Genomic DNA, 26,355 nt, shown 5'->3' on the forward strand with positions numbered 1-26,355 from the left:
GATATGGTATATCAACTAAAATAAAGTGAGTTCTAGAACATTGTACGTAGGAACTGTTATTAACTCTTTTTTTCTTTTTGACGTAGTCTTCTTTAAAGACTGAGTAGCAGTGTGGTCAGAAATATTCTTTGTAGCCTAATTTGATTTAATAATCAAATGAAACAAATGACTTGACATTTCTTGTTGGGTTTCTGACAAGTCTGAGCTTAAATATTTAAGAGGTCTATCATCTCAGAAACCACCATGGGCCAATTGGGAGAGTAACATTAAAGAAGACATCTTTCTTCCCTCTGAGATGTTTACCAGTTCTAATGAGGGAATTGAGTGTTTTGTAAACCAATACCTTCTTTTGATTATTGATTTGTGGTGGATTACAGAAATTGTGTTATAGGAATTCAGAGACAAATTGTAACTTTAAATTTCTACAAGCATTTATGTTTTTAAAAGTTTATAGGCAACATACATAGATCCCACCTTACAAGACTGAATTTCGCCAAGCTCTTTGATTTCTGTCATCATTGTCAAATGGCGTGAGCTAGCACAGAAAGCATGGTTTATCTTTAAACAGTGGTGACTAACTCTTTCAACCACCAAAATCCCTGTATAATTTTAATCCCAATTGAGTCCTTGTTATAATGATTTTTGTCTGCCAAAGAAACTTCAAATATATTAGCTAATCCTTGATTTGCTTATTTATTTTGGAGACTAGTGAGTTTACAATCTTCTGGTTAAAGGGGAAGGATTAATATTTTCGATACCCAGTACAGCGTTATGCAGATAACCCTAGTTTTAATTAGGCTTTTGGGAATGTCTTTAATGACTTGGACATTTTCAGGGTGCCCTTCGAGGACTCCAGATTGTTAATGGAACACTGTATTAGTGTTTAGTAATTACAGAAAGAAGGAAATTCCTGAAAGCACCAGAGCCAAACCGAGAGAAAGTAGAGCCTTTATACAGGAAGTGTTTCATTCCCTTACATGTAATGATAGTGAACCAGTCAGCCTGCTTTCTTCCTGACACTGAAAACTTCAAAGACGGCCATCCTGCACTGACAGAAAAGAGGTAGGAAGGGGTGTTATTCATGGAACGAAGTTAGAGTTGTTGGATTTGGTGGGCTGTGTGCAGCTCTTATATTGGCAAGAAGCTGCCTGTATAATGAAAGATACTGTAATGTAACTCTTGTAGCACTTGTCTGTTTAATCTGTGCACCATCACAATAAGAAGAGGAATCTTTGCCAAGTAGCAGCAGGGTGGTCTCTGTAAATTACTCTTCTCATCCTTTAGACTCAAAGGGAGTTTTTTGAACAGTGGGACAAAGAAGATTAAGAATAACCTTTTGCAGGTACAATGCCCTATATTTATGGGCCATTCCTGTAAAATCCACAATCATAAAATAGAAGGTGAGGGATTTTATCACTCAATCAGATTTCATGATTGAGAGAGTACTTGTTATTTTTTGAAGGGATTTAACAGTTTAATATGGCACAGAATTTTAAAAATATTAATGCTTAGATATATAAACAGTATGAAAACGTCCTCTCTGTAGTCCTGGCATCAGTTTCCAGTGAGGTAGGGAATGTGTTTTTAGGGAAATTTACTAAAGGGCTTTTTAGGGAAATTAACATTCCTTGATGACACTTTTTCAGGATGTGAGCTGGAGAGTGGGACTTCTGGCAATGTGACAACTTGGACGGGCTAAAAAGACGCACTTGGTAGAAATGATATAAAGAAGGGGGTGGAGGTGTGGGAATAGCTGTATGGTATTGTGTGGGCACAATTCTCATAAGAAAATCAAAGCAATTACTAGCTGCAATGGTGATGGGAGAAAATTTTAAAATTTTAAGACATGTTCTCTGCCTCCAAGAAATTTGCATGAATTGAATAAATTAAGACTCCAGCACTTAGATTCTAATTTGCAGTTTCTCTCACTTAAAGTCCAAACTAAATTTAAAATTGGCCTTCTAGAACTAGAAAAAAATCCATCACATTCATTATTCTTGTAGTAGAAAATTTTTTAATGCTTTTTTTAAAAATTGAGAATCTGTGAATCTCTTTTGCCTGATTTTACACTTCATAAATTCCTCATTCTTCCCGTTACAACATCTGCACTCTGTCTGCTACCATGGCATATTATTTGTTATAAATCCTTAGTCTTCAATAATAGGTAATTAGTGTAGAAAAATTCAGTGCAATCGGATGTGAAAGTTAAAGACCTCAAGGGGATTCCTTTAACTTATACACCTGCCTCTTGGCTGGTTTTTCCAGCCCCCGTTTGTGTTTAATGAAAACCATATTCTCGTTGTTGTAGCTAGTGTCTTTTATTCCGGATCCTACCCCTCATTAAGGGAGCCCCCATGCAGTGCCACTCCGAAGGGGAGAGGCACAGGATTAGCGAGTGGCCAGAGCGTGCATTCCGGAACATTCCAGGACCAGACACACCAAATCTTACTTCCAATTGCAGTACACTGTTTTGGTTTACAAATTAATGATTTGTCCATAGAATGTTATCTGAGATCTGGACATCGGGGATTGTTAACCTAGAGGGACAGATGCTGGTTTCATGGGACCTAAAATTCATGTGATCTTCATGACCCTCTTTAAGAAAAATCAATAGAAAGATATTTTACGCTTGCAATTTCTACAAAAGCATGCACCCATGCTACCACGTCACCAGGGCTCCTTCTGGGGCCTGGGAAATCCTGCCCCGTTGGAGGCCCTAAAACTTAAGCATCATTATTAGCTTCATGGTCTATCTGCCTCAGGCTTGTGACATGATAAGAAATTATTATTAAAATGATAATTTTAGATTTGGAAAAAAAATGCTTTTTATTAGAATAAAACTTGGTAGGATGTAAATATACATATTTATACACCAGATGATATGGGCAAAGTAAAAATAGAACACTATGAAAAAGCCTAATATGCAGTGCTTCGAAATAAAATGTCTCTTGCAGTTATGAAATTGGTTTGTTTGGCAAGTTACAGCTTCAGCAGTGGTGTACCAAAACATATACATTTTAGTTTCTGTTTCCTCTTAATTTAATAAATAGCAGTGATATGAAACTGCAATTGCACAGAGCTTGATGGCTGGAATAGGACACCTTTGAAAACCTAGGCAAGAAAGGAAACCAGCGACGGAGGCTCGTAGCTTAGCCAGTGATAAGGAAAGAGACAGCTCAATTTGAACATCAATTAATAGGCTCTAAATAAATTAGGAGTTTGAGTAGTGCTTGATAATCTGTCAACAAGAACTGGATACCCATTTTTGGTTGATCAGGAATTTTATTTGTTGAAATAAGTAATTGAGATAGTTTAAGATGCATTGATACATCAGAGTGTTTTCATAATGGGCATTTAAAAATCACCATTTACACCACAAACAAGAGTGGAAAATGAAGCATCATGATTCCACAAAATAGATTCCCAGAAAAGCAATTAGCTTATTATTTTTTTTAAGTTACAGAAGATAAATGATTTCAGCTTCCTATTTCCTGTCACTCTTGGTTACCTTTTTATGAAAATGGATTTCTTCCAAATTAAAGTTGGCACCAGCCTGTCGGGCGAAAAAAGGTTTCTGTAAAGCAGTGTGTACATCACGTATTCATGCTGCTCTGAATTTCTTACTTACATTTGAGATGCATGATGTTTTCAAATCGCAGGGTCCTATCCGGTTGTCCATTGATGAAATGAGGGTGTGTGGTGAGTGGGGAGACTCGGTTTTCCTCTCTGTCTTAGTCGCAGCCTCCCCACCACCCCACCTCCAGCCCTGCTCACCCACGGCAGGGAGAGGCCACATCCTCTGGGGCAACGTGGAGGTTACCTTCCACCCTGCTCCCCGTGGAGAACCCCCATTCTCGTCTAGAGGACTCGGAGTGCTTGTGCTGGGTCTGCTCGGAAGAGTAAAGACTAACAACCTTGATCTCAGATGGTGGATCAAAGCCCTTGTTCTCCATAGGGTAGATGGGTCATTCTGAAAGTCAAAATGAAAGCTGGCGAGTGGAAATGTTTCCCTATTTTTTGGTGCTTTTGTGTTCAGCCAGCGTGGCTCTAAAAGGTAAAGCACTTAACGTAAAATAACTTCAGTTTCCCTAACCCTTCACTGGAAAATTTGAAGAAAGCGTATTAAAATGTATCCTGTTGTGTTAAAGTGCCAGTGTCCTTTTCCTTCCCCTTCCTCTCCGGGCTCTTTAAGATTTATGTTGTAAAGCCACGTTCTTTTGCCTTACGAGTGGGAAACACCCACTGAGAGTGTTGCCACTGTGTGGGGAACTTGGTCATTAGCAAGCTCCACTCTGTTTTCCCGGCGTGTTTACGTAGTCCTCATAAAGCTTTCTCCCCTGGAAAGCATCTGGACAAATGCAGGGCTGCTTTTCCGTGAGCTGCCACCTTACGTGTGCTGCTGGTGTCCTTGGACTCTACACCTGGGGCTAACCCGGAGCCCGAGGCTCTGTGTTTGGAGTCGGTTGAAACGATCCGGCGTCTCTCTCACCCTGAGGAAAGTGGCACCATCGAGTCCAACGAGAAAAACCTCTTCTGCATTACTTCTTTTCCTGGTCACACACCCTGTGCCGTCTTCAATGCACAGAGACGGGTGGCACAGTGGGATGGCCACAGGCTTTGGAGACGAGCAAGATCTGGGGTTGAACCCGGACTCAGCCTCTTACTCCTCAGTTTCCTTTCCTGTGAAGGGGAAAAAGCGACATGATACCTGCTTCACCGAGTTATTGGAGGAGTAGTAGTAATGATATAAAGTATGTAACATGCTTAGCACAGTTACAATGTGGTAAGCATTCAGTAAATCTTAACTACGTTACTGTTATCAGGAAGACCTCTGAAACAACAAAAGCAAACAAAAAATAAACATAGATATGCTACTGGAGGTGGTTTAGGGTATGTGCATGTACAAGGAGAGCAAAAGAGAGAGAAAGAATGAATGACGAAATTCTGAAAGTTCCTCTGTAATTATTTGTTAGAAATAGCAGAAACCTTGAAGACTGAGCTTCGCCAGGATCAATGCAGAGAGTGACATGGCCCTCCCTTATTTACCGCTTAGCCCCCTTCTGAGATTTTATTGCCAAGTCCAGGATCAAATTTGCTCTCTCTTTCTGTGTATTTGGTTTTTCTGAGCTATAATCACCTTAGTGGAACGTATCACATGTGAGCTTTATTGCCATTTGAATGATGTGCCAAATCAACAAGACTTGGGTTTAGGAAAACTGGTAACATTTTCAGGTAGTGAGTATTTGGAATGACTCACTGGAACAGATCTGTTTGCAGCCGCAAAGTATTGAGTAGCGTGATTAATTGGGCCCCGCAGTGTAATCACTTGTCTCCACATGATGAACCAGCCTTAGCAATCCCTTTAGAGTGGGTGAAAGTGGAGCCTCCCTGGTGTTATTTACAAGCTCCATTCGGTAACTGCACTTGGGAAAAGCCACCAGAGTCCATCACCCTGGACGCTTTCCAGGTCTGTTTTGACCAAAGGTCTGGCTCCAGAGCCACCTGACTAGGATTTCTAATTACTCCTAGTAACTGGCTTGAGAGACGAGAGTAGAATTGAGAAGGTGGTTTCTGGAGTTACTCTGCATGTGAATCCCAATAGCAAAGGGGCCTTGTGCCTCGCTTGCTTTTTCTGTGGAATGGATCCATGTTAGTAACTATTGGTAGCATTTTTAGGACTGTCAAGTGAGTTAATACTTGCACAGGGCTTAGAGCAGTGGCTGGCACATAGTGAGCACTTTATAAAAAGTCCCCATGATAATAATTATTATAATTATCTATGGTGGCTCTATTTGTCTTCACTTTTTAATCTGACCAGTCCTAGATTGTTCCACAGTTAAGAATCCAGAAATAGAAGTGAGGTGGATAAGTTTCACTAAATATTGCACAAAAGCAGTGCTTTTCCCTTCCTGCTTTGCACACAGTTTGTGCTCAATAGATTTTTATGGAATTAGTTAATTAGTTAATTAGTTTAAGGGTATGGGTGAAGGAAGCCACTCTCCTTCTGTCATTGATCTCCTCTCACTGAGGCTTCAGTAATTCCTGCCAAAACTTTTATGGGAAAAGAGGAGCCAAACACTTCCAACGTACAATTTATAGCTGCTGTTACGAAGAGAAATGGGAACCGTATTTATCGGTGTATGTAAACACGGCACCTATAAAATAAACCATAGAACTATAGGCTGCCTCAGAAACAACAGCCAAAGCAGGCAGGGGCTCCAAAAGGGAAGATGTGCACTCTGCAGCTTCTTCCTTTTTCTCCTTTGTTTGGCTTTCATGAGCAGAAGCCCTTGCTTTGGGGGTGGTGTGTGCATGTGTGTTGTGTGTGCCGCAGGCAGATACTTATGTTCTCTGGCCAGATGCCTTGAGCTCTAGTCGAAGGATGTGGGGATGAGGAAAAGGGGGGTGGGATTTAGGGGACAGTCCAAATTTTCAAACTTGCTGTCGTGAATTACGTTTTAGTGGATTTTAAATGGCATAGAATACATGGAGTTCTTAGAGGCAGCCCTCCATCCTATGGGATACTGATGCCAAGGACGTCTCTCAGCCCTTCTCCTCCCTGTTTTACTTTGTGTGTCAGGCATTCTGTTTTTGTCGTGATTCCTATTTCAGTTACTCATGGTCATGCATTGTTTCCTAGTTTGTACACTCATAATCCACATATTTATGCTGAGTTCTGTTTATTTGTTGTCTTACAGACATATTCTCCCAAACTGTTGTGGATTACATAGCATTTGGGTCCAAATAGTCCTTGGCATGCCTTTAATATACAGAAAATGGTTGACCCTTTATCTTCATGACAGAACGATGCATAGTGGAATCTAGAAAAAACAGTCATTTAGCTATTTATCTGTGTAAATCCGGACAAGTACAGATTAGACCTCCCTCCACCCCCAACTCTTGAATGTCTTGAAAAGCACATAGAGCATCAGTGATGGAAGGTCTGTTAAGGTCATTCATCCAAAGCCCATGTGGGATGTTTGACTCCACTCTGTGATGTCCCTAAAAAGGCTCATCCCTGCTCTGCTCAGACCCCACAGCTCAGGGGGAATCACACCCTCCTGCACAGCCTCCAGCTCTCTTCCTTGTCTGGACCTACAAATCAGCCTTTGTCTGACTTATGCATTTTACCTTTAGCTGTGCTCCCTGGGATTTCATAACTGGTGGCTATTTCATTTTTTGTTTGTCTTTGATTATTAATGCCTACCGGCTAGCTCCTGATTGTGTCCTACTAGAAAGCACCTAACACCCTTTTCCAGATAGATGCCAAAGTACATTTAAGCACGAGTTTTTAGAGAGGTCTTCCTCGCTTCATCATAGCCTGTCTAAAATACTCTTTTACAGCCTTGATTTTTACCCTTTTATCATTTGTGATAAGTACTGTGGAAAAAAAGGAAACTGCAGAGCAGAGGAAGGGGACAGAGGATGGACATGGGGTAGGAGCTGGTTGCAGTACTTAAAAGGGTGGTTAGAGGAATCCTCACTAAGCAAATATTTGAGCAAGGAAGGAGCAAGGCCAGGACATGAGGGAGTCAGCCGGGAAGATATCTGGAGAAAGGATGTTTCAGGTCGACCAAATGGCAGAGCAAAGGCCCAGATAGGAACAGGCACCCTTGCCCAGGAGCAGCAGCAAGGCCAGCATGCTGGGGCAGCGTGTGCGAGGAGAGGGGCGTGGGAGGAGTCTTCATCGTGGAAGGGCTTGTAACCACAGGAGGGACGTTGGCTTTCCTTGGAGGACGGGGACTCGTGGAAGGGTTTGAGCAGAGGAGCTGCATGATTGACTTAGGTACATAACGGATGTGTCTGGCTGTGGTGCTGGAATAGCCTGTAATGGGGCGGGGAGTGGAAACAGGGAGGTCAGTGGGGGATTATTGCGCTAGGGTGTGGGAAGGGATGATAGTGGCTAGGACCAGGGTGGTGGAGAAGTTGGTGAGAAGGTGGGGTTCTGGATGTATTTTGAAGGAGAGCCAATAAGATTTGCTGACAGCTTGGATGACAGAAGGGGAGGACTTGAGGGCAGGCTATTGGCCTGAGCAACTGAAAGGACAAAGTTGCTCTCAACTGAGATGGAGAAAGCTACAGGTAGAAGCTGTTTGGGGGCAGGATCCGGAGTTCATTTGGGCTTATTGAATGGGAGGTGTCTGTTGACATCTAAGTGGAGGTGATAAGTAGGCTCTAGCCTGGTCTGGAGTGGAAGAAGAGGAATTAGAAACTACATTTTCAAGGTGACTTTTTACAGACTTTTTTTCCTTGCAAAGGACAGCAAAGGTTATGAAAGTAGTATGTGTTCATTAAAACAATTTGGGTACATTAGAAGCATAAAAAAATAGAAATTATCTGTCATACTACAACCTGGAAATAGTCATAATGAGCATTTTGGTACAGATCCTTCTGGTCTTTTTCCCTATATTTATATCTTCTTTATTGAGTAGGATCCTATTTGTTTTCCTTACACATCATAAGCATTTCACTATGTCATGGAACAGTTTTTGGCAACATTCAGAGTCTGATCTCTAATGGTTGCATGCCATGTAGTTGGGAAATGTCAATATCATCATCCAATGGAAGTACCATAATTAATTTACACAATCTTTTTGTTGGGCATCTGAGCTGTTTACAGTTTTTTTCACTATGGTAAATTATTCTGTAGTGCACAGCGTTATAAATAAGTATTATGAATATATGATTATTTCTGAAGAAAAATTCTTAGACATCTCATTGATATTTCCAAAGTGGGCAAAAGATTGTCATGTATACTCTTTTGTGAATTTTCTGTTCATGTCTTTTACCCACATTTCTAATGAAGTATTTGCATTTTCTTACTGAATTATAATAGCTCTTGAAATATTAAGAAAATTGACCTTTCCTAAATATATTGTAAGCAATTTCCCCAGTTTGTTTACTATATAGCAGAGAAATTAAAAGTTTGTATCTCTCTACCTTTTTAATCTCTTTCTTTGTTATTAGGGTTAGAAAAGCTGCTCCAATAGATGTATGAGAGAATGTTAAATCTAAAATAAGAGGAAATCATAAAGGAACTAGAAAAAATAAATGAAAAAGTTGTCTATCTGGAATTTATGTTGATATAAGCTAAGGCTTTACATATTTGTTTATTTTTTCAAATAGTCAAATCCCAGCATAATTTATTGATCTATCTTTTCTTTACTGTTTCAGTAAGAAAAAAGGGCAAATATACAGTATTTGTGGGGTTATGATACAGTATAGGTTGGGATCCTGTAATTCTCACATAACTAGAAATCCTAAACCAAAATGCTCTATCCTTTCAAGACGTAGCTCAAGTTCTACCCCTTCAGTTTGTTCCAACTAGCGAAGAGCTTCCTTTCTTTTAAATTCCTTTGGTGTGAACATGTGTAATGTTACCATATATTATTTACTTTTCTTTGTATCTGTCTGGTCTCACAAATATAAGCAACTTGAGGACGGACAAGAACCCATTCATCTTTGTACATCACCTTCTAGAATAGAATCCTTTTACGTTTAGTACGGATTTTTTTAAAAAATTTAAAACAGTTTTTGTCCCTGGGGTCTGGGCATTGAATTTCTATATCTGAAAAGTAGGGAGATGAATCTACTTCACTGGTTTGAATGATATTAGTTAGATCAATGACAAAATAAAGAATAAAAAATAGAATGAAATTTAACCATAGCATACGTTCTGATTTAGGCTTTGTTTCCCTCTACTTACCAGACTTCTTGGTAGAGCCCTCTGCAGTTTGTGGAATTCTTCCTTCAAGGCCAGTTCCTCTTATAAAAAATAATAATCATTTTTGAAACTAGGAAGTCACCACCCAGAATGGGTCATTGTTAATATCTTGGCATATTTGCTTTTTATCTTATTATTTATATTTTTCTGTTTGATTACTCATTGTTTTTATGAATACAGTACATGCTTATTTAAATAATTCAAATAATCCAGAAAAATGAAACTTAAATTAAATCCCACCATCCAGAAAAAAACACATCACAAACATGAGATGAATATCATTCCAGATAACATTCTTTCTCTCTTCACCTCTCTCTTTTTGTTTCTTTAATTTCATAAAATTTGAAGTCTCCCTTAATCATTGATATTATACTCTTTTAATTTGCCTATCCCATTATTTCTTGTTAGGTGATTTGCTCTTTCTGTTTGAATACCTGAAGAATTTTTTCTTTATCTTTAAATTTCTGCAGCTTAACCAAAATGTGTGTCAGTATTGGGTATTTCCTGAAACATGGCATGCACTTTCAGTGTGCAGATCAGTTCTTTTCTAGTTCAGGGATTTTTTAAATATATTAAGTGTTTGCACACGATGTTTTAGTTTTGCCTCTTAAAGGAACATTGATTATCCTTATGTTGAATTGCTTTTGTCTTTCATTTCTGCTAGCTCTTCTCGCTCTTCTCTAATTGATTTGTGTGTGTGTGTATGTATGTGTTTAATGTACATTTACTGTTATTTTTGTAAACCTTTCCTATATGTCAGTGATTCAATTTCTGGTCTATTCTGTTTTTTATTGTCTCTATTTAAATTATTGCTATCACACGATTATACAGTTTTGTTGAAAAAATTATGCCCCCCAATGAGTACTTAAATCAGTCCTTTCCAAGATGTTACATGATTTTAATTATAATCTAGTAATTTAGTAAGATTAATTTGTCACAATTCAGAGTTTTATTTTTCATGAAAAAATTACAAATCAAATTTTTCTTGACTTAATGCTGTCAAATTTTAGTTCTTCCTTTTAAGATGATTCATTTTATGGGGCATTTTCCAGTACCAGTAACCCTTAGAAAAAGAAGTATCTCTAATATATATTAGAGCAGGGTTCTGCTGAATGTGACAGATTCCAAATGATAGTGGCTTAGAAACAAGAGTAAAGTCTTTTTTTCTTTCTTGTAAATCTGAGGCGGTGAGCTGGTTCTGTCCTGTGGACTCACACCATGGCCTCAGGCTCCTTCTGTTCTGTTCTCTAATTTCTGCAGGATCCAGGATGGTCTCTGTCTCTCTTCAGCCCTGAGGAAGAGGGAAGGGGAAGGGGTGGGCAAATCCTGCCCTTTTAGGGGCAGCTGGAACCCAGGTCACCAGCTCTCACCCCCTTGGCTTGCATTAGTCGCCTGTCTGTACTTGGCCTCAGATAAGATTAGGACATGCTAGGCCACCGTCTGTCCAGGAAGATGATTGTTTGTGTTGAAGACAAGAACAGATACTGGGAAAAACAAGCAGCCTCTGCTCTCTGGTAGTTTTATATGCTTTTATATCGGTGGTTTGTTTCACAGTGTACCTCTCTCAGGGCTTAGTGAGCCCTTCAAAGGCAGGAATCCTTTTTCCCATCCTGCTTTCCCCAGTGCTTATTTGAGTTCCACATATGAAAGGTGTTCAGTAGGTATTTGTTGACTTGTTGGATTTGAATTGAAATGACACAGTCTTTACAATTTTTTTGAATTTCTGAAAGCATGTGGGCTATAAAATCATGAAGTATTTTAGAATATTCTAAAACTTCTTGACAAATGGTAAAAGGCTCCCTGTTATATTATTCTAGTTTGATAATTGCCGTGAAATCAATGATAGCTACAGAGCATATGAATTTGATTGAAGTAAGTATAAATATAGCTGGCAATATCTGCTCTCCTACGTCAATATGAAAATGTCTTTGGATAATAAATGGATTCCTGTCTAAATTCATGAGTTCTCTTATGACATTTGGGTTAAGCCTGAAATGGATTAATCTTTTTCTGATAAAGTTTCATAAACTGTGGTTTCTCTGGTGACCACATTTAATTAGATATTAAATAAACTGCTTATCTTTGTACCAACAGGTTTTATAGCTGCAATTTTTTCCTGAGCTGTATTTCACAGCTGTATTAAGTAGCTATCAGAAGTTAAAAAAAAAATTATTTAGTAAACCATAATGTCCTTAGATTAGAAATTAAAACATGCCCACTTCTTAAATGAAATAAAATATTGAGGCTAAATTTAAATGACAGAGCTGGGTAAAATATTCTCAATCTATATATTTCAGTGAAAATAAATCTGCTTTGCTCTTCCAAGTACTGTTTTTCTCCCCTAGAAATTGACTATGCTTCTTATAAGTGGAAAAGTTCCATTTGAACTGCAGAGGCTGAAACATTTGTGATAAGGTGCTGAACGTTTTAATTTAAAACCTGATTTTTCTTTTCTTTTTTAATATTATACATCCCCAGCTCCAGGATAATGACAGTCTGACTCAGCAAGGAGGTACTTGCAGGCCTTGTGAATGTTCAACAGCCCAGATTAATTTAATCTGCTTTTTTAGTAAAAGGAACAACACAGAGATTGATCTGGAAAAACGAAATGACCTTATGTACAGGTCAGAGCAAGAAAAGTTCTGAGCTGCTCGTAATACTGAGAGCCGGAAATGGAGGGAGTTCAACACTTGTCAGATTGCCGAAGGGCATACAATTTGTAAAGGGTTTAATTTTTCTTAGTTCTAGTCTGTCTCCCTAGAGCAAGGCAAATTTTTAGAAAATATGCTTTAGCCCTCCAGAAATGTGATGAAATTTGGTTTCATCAAATTTGAGATGAGGTGACTTATACCTTTCTATGCTAAACTCTTCTCCTTACTAGGTAAAAAGTGAGGAAAATGTAGGGATAAGTAAGTAGTGAGAAAAAAGTGATGGCTCTTGTAAAAGTTGGATTCAGTTTGGGTTCATCTGATTTCCTGGTTGAAGTTCCTGGCACGTACCACAGATTGTTATCTTCAGGAGCCTCGTTGGTGAAACAGCCTTGAAACTGTCTCCTTTTTCCAACTGCTTCCTAGATATTTTTGTTTTAATGGTTTAATAAACTCCAGTTGACTCCGCCAACAGGCTCCCTGTTCACCCTTAAATTGGACGTCTTAGAATCAGTCATCTTTGATTCTTCTATATCCACACCATATCTCTCAGATTCTTCCAAATCCAAGGGTTACCTCTCTACTTGAAACTTTCTTATTGCAGCTTTTCTAACTTTTTAATGTCCATCCAGTCTACTACTATTTAATAAACCCTAGCAGTATTTTCTGTTTAATCATCCTAGTTTGCCTCCTTCTCCCCAGTTCAAATATCAACAAGCTCCCTATTATCTGTAGGATGGAGAACAAACATTTTATGGCCAAATGTAATTTGTTTAAAGATAATTTAATTTAATAATTCTTAGTTTTTTTCTCAATGAAGAGACCTGTAAATCCTGAGTCATTAACTATTACATACTAAAGTGTTTAAGTACTTCCAGTAGGTTAACTGAAAGCGCTGTATGCAGTTAGGCTGCAGCCACTGGAATCTTCCTTGAGCTCAATTCTGATTGTGCCCCTCCCTGTTCCTTTGACACAGGACTGTGCCGTGCTCAAGTTAGGAACTTGGTTACCTTTGTCAAGTGGCTGTGGGGTGGATGTGGGGGGTGATGAGGCCATTGTTGACCTAAAATACTGCTTTCCTTGACCACCCTTCCAAGAATACAGACTAATTCCCATGATGCTCCAATGAAACAATTCAAGTACATCAAAAAAACAAAAAAGGCTAATATTGTTAACCACTCTCATATCATAGCAATTCAAATAAAAAAAGAGAACATGTCAAAGTAGTAAAATGCTTTCCTGATATCTATGTGCCATCTTATCGTTCATGTGGATTATCTGATTTGATTCTCAAATGTGTGAGAAACAAGTTAAATGAATGGGAGCGTCATATTTTGAACTAATTTTCAACCTTTTTTGTGAGATTAAAATACATAATTTTGATTAAAATTCACAGATAGACCTCTCGGGCACCTTTCTGTACCTCAGTCCTTGATTCTTCCAATTTATTTGTAATTAATGGATTAGTTGCAAATGAGGGTGACATGCTGCAAGATTTGGTCAGCTGTCTTCATCTCCCTGGCCTTTGGGTGAACTTAGTTAGACCTATATTGTGCCCCAAATATTTTCATTCCTTTAAACATTGTACTGATGACCAGTACTAGAAATATGATGTACAACGCTGTCAAGCTCAGCGCTATAATCTGTTCAGGATAATGTATAGGAGAACGGAAAATGACAATACAAAAAAACATTGCATGTCTCTAAAGCTGAGTGATTTTGTATTTTATACATTGAAATGTTGGTATTCTCTTGGATTCTGTGCTCTTTTGCCCTTGAGGGATGCTCTTTTGCCATGCTGATGATTTCATAATACCGTCTGTATGATTACCGTGTGTATCTCTGGCCCCGACCTTCCTTCTAAGCCAAGGAACCGTATTTCCCATTGTTTTCTTGATGTGTCTATGTGGATGTTTTTTAGATACCCCACCCTCAAAATGACCAGCACTGAACATACTCCCTTTTCTGCAGATCAGGCTTCTTCTGAATCCTGTGTCAGGGCTAGAGACTTTTATTTTCTTTCTCATTTGCTGTGCTTCCACCATTCTCTACACCATCATTAATTCCTTTTAATTTTATCTAAGAAAGTCTCTTGGGTGGGATTTCTCACCTCACTTCCATCACCTCTTGGCTTCTTGCCAGTTGTCTCTTCACCTCCACATCCCTACCAGATGTATATGCCTTGAAATATTTATTTCTATAATAATAAAAAGGCAAAAATAAATCTGAGCATGTTACATCTATGTTCTAAAACCTTTGTTGCCCACTTTCCTAGAGCAGCTTCACTCTTCCCCAGGTGTATTCTGCAGAATGTTGTTTGGGAGGGAGTTTGATAGTTCTGTGAAATGGTGTTCAAGTTAAACTGGTTTCTTTGCTGCCGTCTCTCAGCTCCTTTCATACCAGCTGTACCCTATGAGTCTCTGAGAGAAGACGAGAATACAGCATTTCCCATATTCTCTTGATCATATAACTATTTTTGTACAGCATCTCATGGAATTAGTATTCTAAGGAACATATGCTAGAAAATGTTGAGCTAGAGGATAAAAAGCTAGATACTTTGGCCTAGCGTAAAAGATCTTTCTCAGTCTGACATCAGCTTGCCTCTCTAGCTTTAGCCTTACTACACTGAACTAGATACACTACCCTTTAGCCACTCAGCACTTAGCTACTGTCTTCCCATCTGCCGTGCACTTTCATGCCTCCATATTTTTACCATGATTTTTTCCATTCCAGAAGTCTTCTGCATCTACTCCTCCCCACCCCATCAAGATGACCTGATACTAAACCTTCCTTCTCCTTTCCTCTGCAAAACCTTTTCTACTCCCCATGGGATGAGTCACTTTCTATGTTCTTTCAATAGCACTTCTTTCCTTTTTTCCCTGGCTCTCTCTATCTTTCTATCTCTGTATCTCTATCTTTTTCTATCTGTCTCTCCATCTATCCACCCACACACCCACCCACCCACACATCGTATCCTATTTTCATTAGCTCGTGTATCTGTCTCTTTGACTTGTCTGTGGCCTTGGGAAGCACAGATGTCCTGTCCTGTTCATCTTTATATCTTTGGCCCCGAGCACAGTGATTAATACACAACTGCTTCATCAATTAATGTTGATTTAAATTACAAATACCTTTAAAACTCATATAGTACTTCCTTCCATACAGGATTCGTAGTGTTTTAAAAGAAAGCATTATCCCATTTGGGGGACCGAGAAAATAATATTCTTCCCATCTTACATCCTGCCCGGGCTCTGGCTGAGGTTCTTAAACACCAGAGAACACCTTATTGAAAGGCTCTGGTATTGCAAGAGGAAGATCATGGGTAAAACCTTTGTTTGGGTAGCAGATGAAAACCAGAGAAGTGTCTACAGTCTGAGCAATTAGGAAGTTACAATCATATAATTTCATTAAAGATACAGACTTACTTTCCTCAAATTCTGGCTACAAAAGATTTCCTTGAAAAAGAAAGAAAGAAAAAGCCGAAAGTCTGGCATGAGTTTGGTGAAAGTCTGAATAATGGTGCATATTACAGCTAAATTCGAGAAGAAATTAAAGCTAAATGACCCCTGCACTGCCCAAATCCACAGCTGGATCTCATTTTGCCGCTAATGGGAGGTTCTGTGGATGGATCTAAACTAACATTCGCTTAACGGGCAGCTCCAGGTATGTCCATCTCATGTGGGATCATCACACGGAAAAGCCAAACCTAATTTTGAGTTAGTTCTGTTCAGTACAACAAACACCAATTTGTGGAGTGTTTGTGTGCTAGGTTCAGGTGTTTTAGGGATTTCACTTACAAATGTGGACCCTCAAATAAATTAATACGGAGACTATGGATAAAGTTTCCCAGACCCTTTTCTTTTAGGTTTAATGGTTTAAACTTTAATTACTCTGTAGAATCTCGCAGTATCAGAGGAGAATTGAGGCTTTGCAACAATGTTGAAATGGATGAATTAACACAAAAGAGGTCAGAGAGGCTTTCCTTTTAGGGAAAGACGGCCTCTTTATGCCTTTGACCCCTGGTGCATGCATTTACGGTCACCATTGGAGAAGTGCAGCTGCGAAGCCACTTAAAGTAAGGGGTATGTGATTATGTTTGTAATGACTGGCCTTTTAGTTCACCAAAGATCTAGCTGGAATGAAAGAGGGTGGAGAACACTGTGTACATGTTTTATCATCCCCATCATCCTCAACAACCACAACTTTTTTTTTTTTCCCATAAGTTTTCTTTTCCAGGTCCTCTAATGCCTTAGTGTTTACTTATAACATAATTTCAACATCTGAAAGTGCAATTTGGAATTTAAACTCCACCATTTCCCCTACAGTCAGACACTACTGAACTACACGTTGGATATTTTGGTGGTGGTAGTGTTTAAAGTCTATTCTTAAGTACCCAGGCTCTTTGAAAATACTAGGTCCACTTGAATAGGTATTATTTGTGTTGGATTATTTATATCTGTGAATTTCTATATGGATTATTGTCATTGTTCCTTGGATAAAACAGTATAATAATGTCATTTTGAAAATGCATGTAGAATCACATTTTACTGAAAACTACAAGTTTACAGCTGCTTCTTTGCTTTAAATTATAGTAGTGATAATGCCATACACAATAAAAATTTATTTAACCTTTGAACCTTTGGGATGATAATCAGATTAAAGTGTTAGACAAGGGACAGTTGTAGAATGTTGTGCTGTTAATTTAAGCTTGAACACTTGGCCAATTTAGTCATTTAAAAGTAAGACTTATGACTTGATAAATATTGTTACTAAGGAAACGATTTCCACAGCACCATGAAGGTTTCTGAGCACTGGGTGGGGCGGGGGGGTGGTGGGCTGTGCACCTGCAGAGCTCTGCTAAAAAGGCTGCACAGATGCTCGGTTGACGGTGAGCATGTGGCATTCAAGGCAGGCCCTCCCTATTTGATTCAATTTCATTTCATTTTTTTTTACCTCTTACGGCATGTAACATATATAGAGAAGTGATTCTGAGGATTCATCTTGAAGAATTTTCCCAGAGTGAACCCACCTCTGTGACCAGTGCTTCCAAGAAATGGAGCATTTCCGGACCCCGGATGCATCTTGCCCCCTTCCACTTACTGCCCCCCTCTCCTGCCAAGGGTGACCATGGTCCTACTTTCTCAAAGCAAAATTATGTTTGATCATTTTATGTTTTGTATCACTGGTTTCTCTTGTTCAGCATTATGTTTGTTAAATCATCCATATTGTATGAAGCATCAATTGCTTTCTCATTGTAGCAGCATTCCATTAATTTATCCTTGCCGATCATTTTTATTATAATTTTCTCATTTCATTACTTTTATTTCTCTGATTTAACTCCACACCAATTTACCTTTTACTGCATTTGCCATCCAACCTTTTAAAACATGAGTAGATGAGGCAGCCATAAATGTAGCAAATTTTATGAGTAAAAGACGCAGGTAGCACATTTTCATTACTTGAAATGGCAGTCCATTGCAGTTCTGAAGATGTAAAAAGAAAGTGAATTTGGTAGACTGCCAAAACGAGTTCACTTGCAAGATAATGACAGACATACAGTTGTGCTTAGGTCTGGGCATTGCCTTAAGCACTGTGCCATTGACCAGCTCATCTTTTGAAGAGAATATTTTAAAGCAGAAAATGAGAGTTCGGTTTGGGTACCCAGAACAAAATTTTCGGCCTATGAATGCCTCACATCTGGGTATTTGTTTTGCTACAGACATAACCAGCAAGAGTTTAGTGATGAAATCTGTTGTTAATTACGAGAGCAGCTGTTGGAGTGGCAGCCATTTTTATCCCCTCCTGATGTGAAGTTGCCCAATTTACTCATTTTTGCCTGAATTTTTCAGGGCTGCTAGTGCAGAAAGGGGACCCTTTGTGAGAGGTTGCGATTTGTTTTTGGTATGAGAGCCAGTGCAAATTGACTAAATCTGCCCAGCAGGGTGGTTTTATCTGTCCTGCTTGCACACTGCAGGCTGTCCTACCTCTGCTTGACACCAGAGACCTATAAACCCACCCAACAAATGAGGGAGCTGTTAAGGATTCTGGCAAGAATCTCAGGCAGTGAGCAGTCCATTTAAATTAACTGTGTCCTTGTGATGGGGTAGGGACAGAGTTGGATCCTACAGAACTGGAACAGATGGTATTAATGTGCTATTTTGTTGTTAGGTTTGGAGATTTACTAATACTCCTATTTTGTTTCTCCTTAGTTATTTTTACATCCATAGAGCTATGCTTATGTGCAAGTGGGTTACTCAAACAGAGCAAAATGCGTTTAGATGATCTTTCAGGTTAGTTCTTAAGCAACCTGAATGCTTGATCCAGGCACCCACAAAGGGGACTGTATTTATTTTCTCTAGATAGATCATAGCATATGAAAATACGGACTTTGGATACAATTAGAAATAAGCGGAAGCTGAATAAAGAGGATTTTTTGTTATTCAAGTTTCCACTCAGGACTGCATTTAAAAGCTTCCTGCTTTCCTTTCATATACAGAAACCAATGAATTGTTTTATTGGAAGTGATTGATACCCGTGTGTCGATTTTAAAGAGTACAGTTGTTCAGAATCCATATTATTTCCACTGTACTCACAATCGTTTTAACACTTGAAGTTTGACATGTTTAATTCTAAAGACAATTTATACCACATTGTAGAATTAAAAAATAAAAGACAAAAATTCAAAAACAAAGCTTACTCATATGGTCTCGAAGGAAATCACTTTTATATTTTGTTTTATTTTATGAAAAACAGCAAAGAGCGTTTTTCCACCCTCATGCTCAAAAATCAGCGTTGTATAACCTTTTTTGATTTATAATACACTATTGCCATGGCTTTCTTCTGAAAGCAGTGAAATTAAAATTAACGTTGATTAAATTAATTTTATGCTGCGCTGGCACTTTTGGAGCTATGTGCTATTGCAAAACCTTTGGAGTACTCAGGACTCTAAACCTTATGAAAAACTGCTGCCTGACAGCATTATTCCCTTTCTTATTTTAATTAAATTCAGACCAGTGCAGAACAATTATCTGAGTAATTCAGCCCAGTAAAGCTGCTTTTACACCAAGCATTCAGGGAAAAGTAAGTTTTCTGACCCGAATTGCCCAGGAAATTATGCGTTTGCCTTCTGGCCCTTCTCAAGACAACAGATGAGAAGAAACTGGTCCTGTGGCTCTTCAGTCTTTCTCTTCAGATGGCAGAAAACATCTGATGCCCTTGAAGGTGAAGTCCATGCCTGGCGAGCAGAGATTCTGCCAAGAATTTCACGTTTCAGGATATAGTAATACAATCATAGTAATGGTAATAATAAAGACTTATTTAAAAGCTCAAACACAAGTAATACACAGAAAACGAATTTCATTATGTTGGATTAAGGAAAAAGCAGGGAGGTGATCAAATGTACGGGGGCATCCTGGACACGAGTTATTGGGACATTGTAACCCATTCAAAGCCCAGTGACGCAAATGGGCCAGGTGAACGGTGGCTTCCTTCAGTTCTCCTTCCTTGGACATTGATCTCGTTGTTGACTGATGGTTCGATGAGGCCGTTCTGCTCAAGTACAGCTGTAAATTAAGTCCACCCACTTGTGCCGGCATCTTTTGATGAAGTGGATTTCATCTACTCTGTTTCTGATCTCTTATGGTTAAGGTCCAATCAGCCATAGACACATGGATCATTTGTTAAGGGGCTGGGAGTTTTGTTTTTATTAAACTCTTGGTGGATTATCCTTTGTATGCCTGGTTGCATACCTGAAGGATGAACGAGAACTTACCTGTTGTGACAGAGGTTATGTCCTGTCCATCAGGGAAGTTATATGGATGATGGTCAGCGATGTAGGTGAGTGAACCTGGCTTATTCAGCCGGGAGTGTTTTGTTTTCCCCACTGTTGAACCCCTCCCTGTCTTTGACTTTGAAATGTTTTTTTCCCGTCCTTTCTGGTTTTCTGTCTTCTTTTACCTCCCTGCTCTCTTCTCAATTGCTTGGTTTGCAGTTTCATTTTGAGTCACATGCTCCATGTTTAAAGATAAATTTCTCATAAACTAAATACCTTGGGTCCACAGTGTGAGGAAAGTTGGAACATTAGACCGGGTGGGTCATAAGGAATATTTCCAGGAGTTAGCATGCCAAGATGAGACTCAGAAATTCAAATAACTCCGTGGGTGTTTGTGGTTGCACAGGCTGGATCACATTTTTCTGTTATGTTTATGTTTCCTGGTTCTGTCACCTTAGAACTCCAAACTGAGTCAAGAAGATGGAAGTGTGGTCGAGCCTGTGTGTGGCTTTTCTGGGCTGAGGCTGTCAGGCAGGGAGAGCAGCTTGGGGCTTGGCTGGGCCCAGGCACAGCAAACGGCAAATAAGCAATGGAAAGTCCTGCTTTTTCTGTTTTCCTATAGTTGGTGATTGAAGGCTCTTTTTTGAAAGGTTTTAGAGTTTTTGCATTTTAGGTAGATAATATTCACTGGACAAGCTCATAAAATGCATCTGATTATTGTAAATGGAGTAATTTCCAATGACACCTTGAAGTCAGTATGAGAAATGATGCAGCCATGAGTTCATATTTACTTGAATCTTATAACTCGAACTCAAATTTAAAGCTTATTAGCAAACTGGGAAGGATTTGCAGATTGTTCATAGCCTTAAAATGTGAAGGACTCTTAAAAATCAATTAGATAAAAAACACCACCACAACTGGGCAGACAGTTCGCAAAAGAAGATATCCAACAAGGAACAGTGAACACAGAGGAGTCACAGACATGTCAGTGAAAATAGATGGCATCACGCGTTCCCTATCAAATTGGCAAAAATTTTAAAACTGTAAAGGACTTGGAGAAGCAGACATTCTCATATTATCCTTAAAGAAGTTTAAATTGTTAACTTTCTAAAGAGCAATTAGAGTCTGAATGAAGAAATTTAAAATGTTATTTATAGGAATGTGTGTATCATACTTTTGACTAAAATCTCAAAGAATTGGGAAAAAATCCATATGTCCTATATGGCATTAAAAGATGATTTTGAAGAGGGCTTGTTGTCATGAGAAAATTTTCCTGGTAAGTTAACTGAAAAATCAGTATATAAAATAGTATATGTAGAATACGATCCCAAGTTTATGAATACAGTCTATTAACAGAGATAAACTTGATTGTGTCATTACAGATTATTGAATTTTTTTATGCTTTTCCGACTTGTTCTTATAATGAATCTGAATTACCTTTATAATCAGAAACAACTCATGTAATTTAAAAATAACCGTTATTTAAAGTTCCCTTAGATCGACTATAAAAGAATATTATGCCAACAAATAATTGGGTTGAATAAAACAAAGTGACTAAAAGATGCATTTTGAAAACCAAATGGCTATGGATAAAAGAACATTGATACTCGGAGTACAAAATGAGAAGGAAATACCTGGCCAGGTGCTTCAGGCCAACAAACTTGGCATGAATGGAATCATGTAGTTGCCACAAATCTGGTCCCTTCCTAGAGTGGGTCCATCTACTATTCTTTTGAAATCTAAAAATTGCTACAGGTTGGGAAAGAGAAGTCATTGCCTTTCTCTGTGTCCTTCAGGTACAGTTGTTCTGAGATGGACCCATCTCTAATGGCACCTCCCGCATGCTTGTGCCCGCACGTCGTTATATCTGCAGTTAGAGGAAGGAAAATATTGACACAGCATCTGGAAGGGCTTTTCTCCCATCCTGTGTCCTGTCACAAGAGCCGAGTGTGCCAGACAGCCCTCGGGGCTGAAACGAGATTGCTGAGCGGCAGGGGAAGGCACACAGCACAATATTTATTTCCATGAGGGATGTTGCTGCTTGGAACATGAAAAACAAAATCCTCTGTTAACTCAGGCCGAGCAATAGCCGAGGTTGAACAGCACACTGTGACAACAAGGATGCTGTAAACGCAAGGACATTGTCACGGGTGCTCACGTTTAAAAAAAATTGTTTGGAAATTTATATTTAATTAAGAGTGCATGATTATGGTAAGTAGTGTTGTTTAAAACCACCGATAGAACTATAGACAAGAAGGTACTTGGAGCTGTGCCTGCTTATCTGCAATGCCAGTGCTTTATGAAATTCAAGTTCTTAGTGCCACTCGAGTTCAAAAAGTGGATTTGCAGTGAGAAAGAAATTGTTGAATAGCGAGATAGTAGAACTAGGGAGTGGTTTTTTTAAAGGTAGAGGATAGAATAAAGAAAAAAGAAACTAAAAGAGAATAGACTGTGCGTTCTCTTTTGCATGGGCTGTGAGGGATCCCTACTCATGACTTCAGAGGCTCCTCTCCTAATTTAAAGGTTCTTCCTCAGCCTCAGAGCTGGTCTGAGCTTGCCGTCAGCCCTCTCACCCCCTTTCCCACAAAAGCCTCTCTCCCAGGAGAGCTTGTTCTCGGGCGCTGACTTTCCCCGAGGAGAAGAGCAGTCTGAAGCGGAGGAAATCAGCATTGAGCACCTGCAGTGGATAGGGCATGCCTGGGTCTCTGGTGCTAGGAGGACAGCCGAGTTCCAGCTTTTGCGAGGAGACTTGTGGGAGGCAAGTGTGCTTATTGATAAAATACCCCTCCTGATTTTTGATAGACTTAAAATAAATCATATTCCCTTACTGCATGCATCTCCTTCAGTTGGAGAGCCCGTGCTTAGTCTGTGTGCTGCCCGTCCGAGGGCCGTGTTGGTTGTTCCTCTCCTCTCTGTGTCCTACTTGACATGGTGACGAGACCTGCGTACACCTGGCACCACGGCTTTGCCTGGGGGGAGGATGATGCTCTCTAGTTGATGTCCAGCTTTTCTATTTGTCATGTCAACAGCTGGGCCCGTTCTCTCAGAGACATCGATAACGACGTCCATTTTCACTTAGTTCTCACTGATGCATTTGGTTTTTTATGAACAATAAGTAATTTTGACATTGGAGATATTAATAAAACCATAATGCAAGTTTTATTATTGTGCATTTTAGCCTCTTTTGGTTTCTGCTGGATTTTTCCCTTTATAACAGACATACAGATATACACACATTTACTAAATTTAGATTTGAAGTTCCTGTGGTTGGAGTTGTGTGAGCAATCTTTCACTTGTGTAAAGTGTATTCAGATATTCTTTTCAGATTATTTTGTTTCTAAAAAAGAGGAAATGACACTAAACTGACGGGAATTCTGTCCCTGACCCTCAGAGGGAGTGAGTGAGGCAGCTGGCCTTTGGACTTTGCTAACCAGGTGATAGTCTCTTCATTTAGGCCTTTGAGGGGGAGTTTCACCCACTAGTGATGGGAGATGGGGGACCCGAGCTTCCAGCACCTCAGGTGTCCGCTAGGGCCCCCTTGGGATCCACACAGGGAACTTTCGAGCCCCATCTGGAAGTCCAAAGCTGTGGATATCGCCTCATTCTAAGTTGGGGCAGGAAAAGGGAAGGCAAATTGTGGCCCAATCTTATAGCTTATTGGTTTGGAAACAAGAGTTGAGCTATCACCTTTCCTCAAGAGAAGCTCAAGGGGTTCTGCAAAGTTAAATACGTACAGATTAAAAATGTGGCCTTCATGTAATTTCTACTACCAACCCTGAGATCTGTTTTTGTTTTTCTTGAAAACATAGATCTCCAAGGGGTTGGTGGTGGCTGGGAGTGGTGTTAGAGAGCAGAGCCCGTGAAACCCCTCCCCGGTCTCAGACAGAAACAGGCCCCTCGTTACGCTGTGGCAGAGGCAGCTGAGAAATGGCAGCCTGGGGAAGACAACTTCCGGCTGTCCTGGGCCAGTCCTCTAACTTCGATAGACCAGTCATACTCTCAGACTGTAAAATTACCCTCCTGACTTCAAGCAGGACCGCTCCAAATCATCTCGGACACTTGAGAATCCATCGTATTTTAAAAGTCTCAAAAACCCCCCAGATCCTCGGGTTCTCAGTTTAGTGTTATGAATTCTTTACAGCAAGAAATTTAGCTTTAGAGCAAACCAGTTCATACTTTAGTTCAAAGACCATTTCCTTTGGCTATCATTCCCTCTCTGAGTTCCCTTCTTGTGTTTGAAAACTGATATTAAATTAGCTTTCAGCTTTCTCTTCTCCTCAGGTGGAATAATTTCAGTTCTAGTCACCCGAATTCTGTAGAGAAAGCTTGCTAGAAAGCTTTTTTTTTTTTAAGGGGAAAAAAAGAGAAAAGGAAATGGTTTCACTGCTGACAACTTCCTATCTGAAGTTCAGGCTACCTGAAATGAAGTCAGAAGCTTTATATTAAATTTTTATCACTGCAGAATTTATCAATTGCTGCCCATCTCTCTTTCATTGAGGACTGGAATATATTTTTCTTTGTAGATCTTATGGATTTCTTTTGTGAATTTAAAAGCAGTTATTTGGGTTGAAGGGATTCAGGGGCTATTGAGAGAAACAAGATTCCAGAGTAAGTGAATTCCTTGCTTTTACCAAAACCTTAGCCCTATTTGGGACAGAAATTATTAATCTTTTGGAGGAGTTGTAGACCCATTTGGAAATCCTAGAAAAATGTGTATATGCATATAACAGGAGATTTTCCATAGAATTTCATTGGCTCCCTGGACCTCAGATTCTAATTCCCAAACCTAAAATAGGCTGCATTTTAATTAGAGGTTAAAATGAATCCTTTTGCAGAAAACTCTTCATACATGGCCACAGAGAAAAAAAGTGAATATTGCTTTCTATAAAGGGGTAAAGTAAAACAGATTCCTGTTGAAGTACTGTTCTCTGTGACTTAATTGGAAATTTAATTTAATTTAAATTGAAAATGCATTTTCATTTCTGAGGTATTCCCATCAGAAATCCATCATATCTTAACAGAATTTAACTTTGAATAGGCGTTGGTGTTAACCTCCTTGTGATGGAGAAGGACCCTGGGTGGGCTCCAGGAAAGCAGGTTCTCCCCCTGGCTTATCTGCAAGCTGGTTGGGTAGACCTGGGCCTGTTCTCCTTTCTGCTGAATTCAGGCTCTGCTTCTTAGCTTTGGATTTTTATGTTTTGTTTTTCCATCTCCATGGTTGGACTTTTTAGGAGTTTAGTGAGATGTTCCTTGAAGTGATACTTTTGTAATCTAGCAGGATGGCTTGGCAAAAAAATGAGTGGGGTGGAGGGTGGGGCTGCAATGAGATGTTGGTGCGAGGGGCTGTGTCCACAACGGGCCTCAAAGCACGTGTGCCGGTCACCTGCTGCCGCCTGCCGGGTTCACCACGGCTGCAGCCAAGTGGTCATTCCAGTGTCTCCCACTCCCCACCCCCATGCCACTTTAGGGAAAAATGGTTTGTGAAAATCCCAATTTTCTAAACAATTTTCTCAATTTCATTCCCGCTTATTAGAAAAATGCCGTAGAAAATGACTTGATTTACAGATAGTTTACACATATATTACTATGATGGTACAAAGAAGGTTGGCCCCATAGATTTTGAAATTGGAAGACTTCCCTCTGTTATTCGTATTTCATAAGCAGTATATCCTCTTCAAGTAAAATTGTTCAGTTGAGATTGTTAGGGGTAATTTAGATAAATTTTGCATTTTTTCTCCCTTGTGGGATACTTTAGAATATCCCACTTCTACCCCAATCCCGATTCATTGGGTTGAAATGAGAGAGCCATAGTTCCGTGGGTTGGGGTAGATTCCTGCTTCAAGTTGGACCCTGTGTCATTCAGTAGCTAAATAGTTGACAAGAGAAAAAACCCAAAGAGCTTTGTGAAGCACAAAATCAAGTCTGCTGTGGTGTTAAGAGATGCTTAATATGATTCCTAGTTTAGCAGGCTTCTTGGTTGGCGCACGTACACTTGGTTATTTCAAGTTTCAAATCAAGTTTCTACTTGAATCTGAAACTTTCCTTGGTGGCTGAGCTCCGTATTTCAGGAGGTACATTAGTAAGTACCACTACCTTGAATTGCAACCTGATGATACATTCCCTCTGTGTCACCACACTGCACTGCGGCATTGTGACAAATTCCCCACACCATCATCTGCCTGGAAGAGTTTGTTGCATGTGTCGCAACTCAG

At 39.5% G+C, this 26,355-nt stretch overlaps 1 protein-coding gene across 2 annotated transcripts in view; it reads left to right on the top strand.

Moving 5' to 3' along the window:
• The window catches only part of AFF3 (AF4/FMR2 family member 3), a 524,208-nt gene that overhangs the window by 97,632 nt on the left and 400,221 nt on the right, over positions 1-26,355 (top strand). The window lies entirely within an intron of this gene.

The sequence above is a fragment of the Choloepus didactylus genome, chromosome 17 (genome assembly GCF_015220235.1).
Source record: "Choloepus didactylus isolate mChoDid1 chromosome 17, mChoDid1.pri, whole genome shotgun sequence".
Taxonomy (NCBI): domain Eukaryota; kingdom Metazoa; phylum Chordata; class Mammalia; order Pilosa; family Megalonychidae; genus Choloepus; species Choloepus didactylus.